Raw genomic sequence first — 7375 nt, 5'->3', positions numbered from 1 at the left:
TGTATTCAGTATAGATGATGATAAAATCTACAACTCAGAATCAACAGTCCTTAAAGGTATAGTGGAAGATTTTGGTGATTTTTTTAAAAGACCCGCCCTCTCCTCTTAAAAAAAAAAAAAAAAAAAATGCACATGCACAATCCTGTATTCGCTCCTGAGAGGGAACACTTATTAAGAGCATTCAAAAGCCCATTTCTCCTTGTGCACGCTCTGTTTAAAAGTTGCTGTTTACAGCTCATACAAGCTTACTTTCCAAAAGAAGATAAGAATTTTCCACTATGTCAGACTCACCACCAGTAAGTGAAAATGGGGACGAGCACATAGGACAGCCTTACATAAACATATTACCAGAATGATTGACAATTAGGAGGACCACTTATTTTGATGATCCACCTGGAAAAATAGCATCCTCCACTATACCTTTTACTGCCTATAAATGAGAGTGAGGATTATAAAAAACAACATTAGTTGAAGGCCATAAAACACATTTTAGAACAAAGGTTAAAAAACAAGCTTGAATTTTTAACATTTAACTTATTGCCTTCTATATTTGATGACCTGTCAGCAGCATATTTTATGGATAACGACTGAGAAGCTAATATAAATCTGATTCTTTCAAAGAAAACAAGAATGGTACAGCAGAGGCAGGCGGAGTAAAGTATTGAAGGTAATTTTATCAATACAAATTTTTGATAAACATATTGAACACAAATGCTATCCATATTTTTTAATTATTAGTGAGCCATCTTCAAAAAATGTGAGTATAATAGGAAAACACACAAAATATTTACATGGGAAGGTTGTTTTGGGCAATGTGGCTCAGTGCCCAGGGTGTAGTTTAGAGGCAGGAGCAGTTGGGGAGAAAAAACTCATCTGTTTCAGCCAATAACTTTTGTATTGTTTATCCATATGTTCATTCAATGGGGATTAGGCACCACAACCTAATAATAATTTAACTTTATTGATCTCACACTGGAGAAATTCACTTTCTGCATTTGACCCATCCCCTTGGGGAGCAGTGGGCTGCCACTGTGTGGCGCCCAGGGAGCAGTGTGGGGTTAAGGGTATTGCTCAGGGACCCAGAGTGCAGGTTGTGGGGATCAAACCGGGTACTTGCAACCTTCTCAGAGCACAAGCACCCTGCTCTAACCACTAGGCAAACACTCCCCACCTGTCAAGCAAATATGGCTTTGCACTGTCTTTATCTGATAACACTGAATTTGAACTAATCTAATTAATCAACAAGGAATAAATATTCAATTCAATTGTCAATTGACACCAAGTGATTTGTGAATCTTACATCAAGTCTGTGAAAAAAGAGAGTATTTTTTTTTCTTCAGCCTCTTTACAGTGATCCACTGGACCACCTCTGAATGAAAAAAGCCAGGATTGAAAAAGCTAGAGGCACCACTTAAGATTCTTCTTTAAATTTAAAAGGAGAGACAGATCTGAAGTTTTGCCAATGTGGGGTAAAATGCTCTAAAACTGTCTTCTTATGAAGCATAAGGTGCCCCTTTTTATTCATCCCTTATACCAAATATTGTGTAGTGGTGATCTAAACAGGTGCTACGTTCACTTCTGTTTCTGTCAGTAGTGCTCATTTATACAGTGACCTTTTTAATCACTTGACCTTCTTGTACAAGAACTTGTTTTCCTTCTCTTCCCTCCTCTCTTCTGATTCCTCTCTTCTTCTTTGTCAGGAGGTGAAACACCAGCACGATGGCCACCATCGAAAAACTGAGAACAAGTATGACCAGCCCAAGTCCTAGCAAGGTAAAGTTCTCGTTTTGGAACCTACCCAGCTGGTCCCAGATCGCCACAGCCAAGCAGCTGAGTCCGATCAGAGTTCCCCAAAAACCAAAGGCCAGGATACAGGATCTACAAGAGAGTTCCACTCCACCAGTTACCACAGTGATGCCTGCCACTGAGACGACTCCGCTGGAGAAAGTAACTGTTTCAGGCCGACACCGGTAGGAAGCTGCTGAGGTAACATCTGGCAAAGTTGAAGGATCAAGGGTCTCCATCTTGGCTGCCATTGCTGTTTTCTTATCAGCTTTGTAATCAGATGAGATGGATCTCAGTGAAACTTCCTCCTTTTTCCTTCACCTATAAAACAACCCAGAGTCCTGTTAAAAATGTAGCAAAGTAATTTTGTATGAAATTTCTCTCCACAGTTTCTGCTTGCATTTCCCCAAATTGTGACAAACTGCACATGGGAAGAATATTTTCTTCACAATGAATGTCTTTCAGTCAACAGATTCTGCTAACTAGCCTTTCAGTTTCTGCAGATCCTCCAGAGATACAATGGGCTCCATATTTCCTTCTATGATTGATGCTCTTATGACACAACCAGGTCCCCAATATTCAAGTCAATGACTTAAACCACTAAATCATGGGGACTCTGGTGAATAATCAAAATATTCATCTAAAAGTTAGAAACCATGTATAATTGACCTTAACCTCCATAAAAATAAAGCTCAGTTTGCATTAATATACTACATCAAATCAATAAAAATGGAATAAGATTTGGTTGGTTGTAGCAAGAAATTAAAGGTCTTTTTGGATGATGTATTCTGCCTGTTTAAATAGATTTTTTTTTTCCCAACGTAAAATAAATTACACACAGTAAATATTTATCCCTCACTTCTGCTTTTGCAGCATTTCATGAACATACATATGTGACATTCCTTTGAGATGTTTGTTGTCTGGAATACATCTCAAACTTTAATGTCTAATACTACTCCATAACTAAATATGCCAAGCTTTAATTCCAGCCTTGCATTTGTTTTCATGAAATAGTTTTAGCTGACCATCCAAACAAAATAAAAAGAACTGAAAACCCTGATTTAAACATTAACATACTTTATATGTTTAAAATCCAGATACCATGTTAAAGTTGTAATCTTAGATGATCTGGTAAATTGTCTTGTGAAGGAAAAGCAGATTACTGCTTACCTCAGTGTTGAACCAGGAGAAGTCAATAGAAGTTCAGAGGTAAGGTTCCAATAGATTTAATACCACAAATATTGTAAATGTATTAAAGCCTGTGGTTGCTGCCGATGTTCTCTCTTAACTGGGAGATGTAACAATGGGAGCAGATGCTCAAGTCCTTGCAAATGTTGCCTACTTGGGTTCTTGGACTAAACTGTAGACAAAGTTATCAAGATTGTAGCCATAGTTTGTTTATTCCTCTCCTTCCTTGTTTTACAAGGAAGCTCTCGTCTGTCATTACCCGTCATTACAACCCATTAACAGATATTTATTTAGAAACAACTCCCTTCCTCTTTTTCCTTTTCTTTCAGCTTAAGGTCTGCGTTGTGTCCGACCAGGGCATTGTATTGGTTAAGAAAGAAGTTTTCTTTTCCCAAACCATTGTCCAGCCCAGCATTCACCCTCTGCTTCTTATGCCACTAGTTGTGTGTTTTTACAAAACATCTAAAACTCCTCTGAAGTGTCGAAGGAGAAAGTGGGTCTTGGTTAATATTTCTTCTCAGACTTCCATTTGTTACTCTTAGTAGTTCAAGTCAATCCAAACAAACTGAAGTTGGATGTAAATTACATGGTTTAGACCAGGGGTCACCAAGGGGCCCTTAAGGACCACATGTGGTGCCCTCAGCCTCTTCTGAACACAGAAGGAGTCTGACATTTTTATTTGATGCTGCTGCTCTTATTTTTTATAATTTCTAGAGCCTTTCACGATATCATTAATTTAGAACATTTAACCATTTATAAGGATAAAAAAAAAAACAATATTTAAACTTAAATTAGAAATGAAAAGAAACAATAGTAATATGTTTATTATCTATGAAGTTTAGGTGAATGTAGACTCCTCCAGTTCATAGGTCAGTATTTGTAGCCCATCCTTTGAGTCAATAACTATGAAGAATCTCTCATTTTTATAAAGATTGGTGACCCCTGGTTTAGACCTTAACACAACTTCCTGGTCTTTCCAAGTGTTGGGAGTATACATCAGTCCAAACAGTGTTGTCAAACAAATCATTTCTTATTATATGATCTACCGTCTAAACTAAATCCCTAAAACAATATCCTGCTTAAAGCCACGTAAAAAGAGATCCAGAAAGAATAATACAAATTTCAGACTGACATTTCACCGTTGATAATGTAGCACAAGTAAAGCTCAACAGAGTCCATTAATAGGGTATAATCCTGCCCAGCCAATAAGGTTGTTGCCATGAGCCAAATAGATCTTCTTAGGTGTTCTCAGATTGACGTCCACTCCTTAAAAACTCTTACAAGCGCAATTTACACACACACTCACACCCCCCCACTAACATGCGCAACTTGCAAAATTAGCATAATGTGTTTATTTTTATTGTTAAAAAAAACTAGATTTGAAGAGCAGTTGTACGACCTTTTCTACTCATTGTGAGAATTACATCCTCTAGGATCCAAGCTGCAGGTATATCCTAAATGATGCATGTATCCTCATGGTTGGAAAAACGTTTTAAAAGTAGCACAAATCTTTGCCTGTTTTAGAACTGGCAATTAGCTCATTCTATAGTTCAGGTCACATGTTAGGGATTGTTTTGTGTCGGGGGGAGGTAATTCTTTTGGACGTAGCCCCACGGCCAAGCAGGATGATGGTAATTGGCTAAGGGTAGAGGGCAGAGCAGGAGTAATCCAATAGATGGTCTCAGTTGGCATATTCTTCTTGAAAAACATATCCTTCTTGATCAAAAACCATTGCATTCTGGGTAGGGATACTTAAAGTTTATCGATAGACTTTTGTAATGCAATACAGGACTCACCAACCTTTAGTTTAAGTTACACTTGAATCAATAACTGGGATTGTCTATTAAAAATATTTCACACAAACTGTTGTTTAATGTGTCTAAGAAGGCTTTCCCCTTAAACGTCATCAAGACATCTAATAAAAATGTGTTGCATGCAAATATTGGCCCCAAAAAACACACAAAAAAAGAATTTGCACTCAGTTACAGGTTTATCTTTTGTAGGGAATGTAACATGATTTGCTATGCAGCCACCTCAAATGTAATTTTAAAGAGGAGAAAGTCAGGGATCAAATTCATGCATCCAGCTCACTGAAGTAAATCCAACATGGAGACAGACAGCTCAGTCTAAAAAAGGCGCCATAGTTGCTCACGAAGGACAGGAAGGACGTTGAGAGCACTGATGGTAATTTGAAGGATGTAGGTGGGATTTGAGTTAGCTTTGAGCCAGAGAGTCAAACTGACTGGACAGATAGTTGGGTGTAATTAGAAAGCATGTTTTCTGAAAAGGCATACAAGATGGCAAGGAACGTGAAATATTGCCTGAGGGTCCGTATGCACCCAAGTGCTTTTAACTTATGAAGAATCTCCTCTTTAACCTAGGAACATGATGATAAAGAGACATACATTATATGCAATAATTAAAAAATCTCAAAGCAGAAAATTACCAAATTTTTTAAAAGATATGTATTTGAAAACAGCAGGCAGAGAACCTAAATGTTAAATCTAAAAGGTGTATCTTTTTTTAAATCTTCTTTTTAAATGTTATCCAGCAGCCTTCGGATTATGTAAATAATTTAAATATATTAAAAAATATTCTCCGGTTTGAAAATTAAATCACCTTTTTCCTGGTAAGTTCTAAATCATTTTAGAAAAAATAAAGAGACTTATTTTTCCTTTAACATATGATTTATTTAGTTAAAAATACATTTGTTAGACAAATACCAGATGGAACAAAACATACTCAAAAATATTTTTCATTTCACCACACTAAATCTTAATCATCAACCTAATTTATTGATATTCTATGTAATTGTCTTATGTCTTAATAAGCGATGCATACTGCTGCCATCACTGTGTCTTACTGTGGGGATATTTTCACATGCAAGACAAAAATCAAAATTTTGCCTATGATTCTTTTGAAAATATCTCAGGATCAGTTATGTTAAAAGAAGAACGTATATGAGTATTAATTATCAAATTTTACCACATATTATTAGCCAGATTTATGTTTTACTTTGGTTGCATTTTGCAGCTCCTCTAGAGTTAATTTGGAGGACATGGGAGCTGCTTTGATTAAAGCTCTTACAGTTTAAGTGGCTGCCATGTCTTTGTAGGTTTGTGAGGTATTTTTTGGGATAGAAATAAGTCAACATTTCTTAAATTAAGTTTATTTACCCTTAAATTGAGTAGGCAAAAAGGTTAATTTGCCAATGGAATTGGATTTTTTCTACTCTAATTAGATAATATCTACTTGAAATAAGACGATTGAATTATTTTTTTCTTATTTTAAATGTAAATTTATTTCCTCAATTCAAGAAAAAAAATCACTTATTTTAAGATGAAATTATTTATTTAGATTTAAAATATTTTTGCAATGTAGTGATTTCTGTATTGTTTTATAACATAAATCTGCCCGAAATTCCTCTATATCTTTATCACTAACCTGTCTGTTGTCTATTTTCGTGATGTTTTCTGTTCACTAATGTTCTCTAAAAAAATCTCTAAGGGCTTCATTTAAACTTAACACTAAATTTAAAGTTAAAGTCTGTTTTTAAATTATATTACTCCAGGGTTTCATTTGGGGGTATCACTTTTAAAGGGGGTAAATACACATTCATATTACTCATTCTGGATGTTTTTATCATTTGTTTTTTTAGCTTTATATACAGTTTTTCGAATTTTACAGCAATGCCAAACTGTGTGTTAGAGCATCATATAAAATCACAATTAACATGTATTGCAGTTTTCTTTTTGGAGACAGAAATATAAGTTAAAGGGTTTTCATTATTTCAAGCTAAATGTACATGACTACCTTGGCATATTAAACTTATCTGAAAACAATTTCTTGCTGTGTACACTAATCAAACATTTATTACCTAACATAACATAGGGGTTATGTACAGTCTTGTCTATTTAATTCAATGCATTGGATTCCTTGCAGCAAGTAACTCATAGTTTCGAATATCAACCCAAACCTTTCTATGTAAAACTGGTTGTTGGAGTAAGTGTTTATATGATGGAGTTGAGTTTAACTGCAGTCAAAATAGGCACCTGGCATTACTGGGTGCCTGAACAGAACAAAGCGGATTTTGGAAATTGAAATAATTGATTGTTTATTAGACCTCAGCACTGTTTTTCAATATGCAACTAGCAATTTACAGGGAAGCTGCATTCGCTTTGCAAAGTTTAAACTTTAAAAACATTTAGATGTATTAAAACTCAACCAACCAAACTACATTTTCTGAAGTGTTCCTGAGCTAAAGAAATAAGTAAAGGAGGGAAAAAGTGAAAATGCCCATGTATATGGGGCAGGTGATGTGAATAATTAAGAAGGCACCCAGGCTGGGTTGGAATCCCAGTATATGTTCATTTTCTTTTGGCTGCTATGTTGCTATAGAACC

The sequence above is a fragment of the Cyprinodon tularosa genome, unplaced genomic scaffold (genome assembly GCF_016077235.1).
Source record: "Cyprinodon tularosa strain WSP-4 unplaced genomic scaffold, ASM1607723v1 ctg2, whole genome shotgun sequence".
In the NCBI taxonomy this organism is placed as follows: domain Eukaryota; kingdom Metazoa; phylum Chordata; class Actinopteri; order Cyprinodontiformes; family Cyprinodontidae; genus Cyprinodon; species Cyprinodon tularosa.
The sequence above is the reverse complement of the archived record's forward strand: the minus strand, read 5'-3'. Positions refer to the sequence as shown.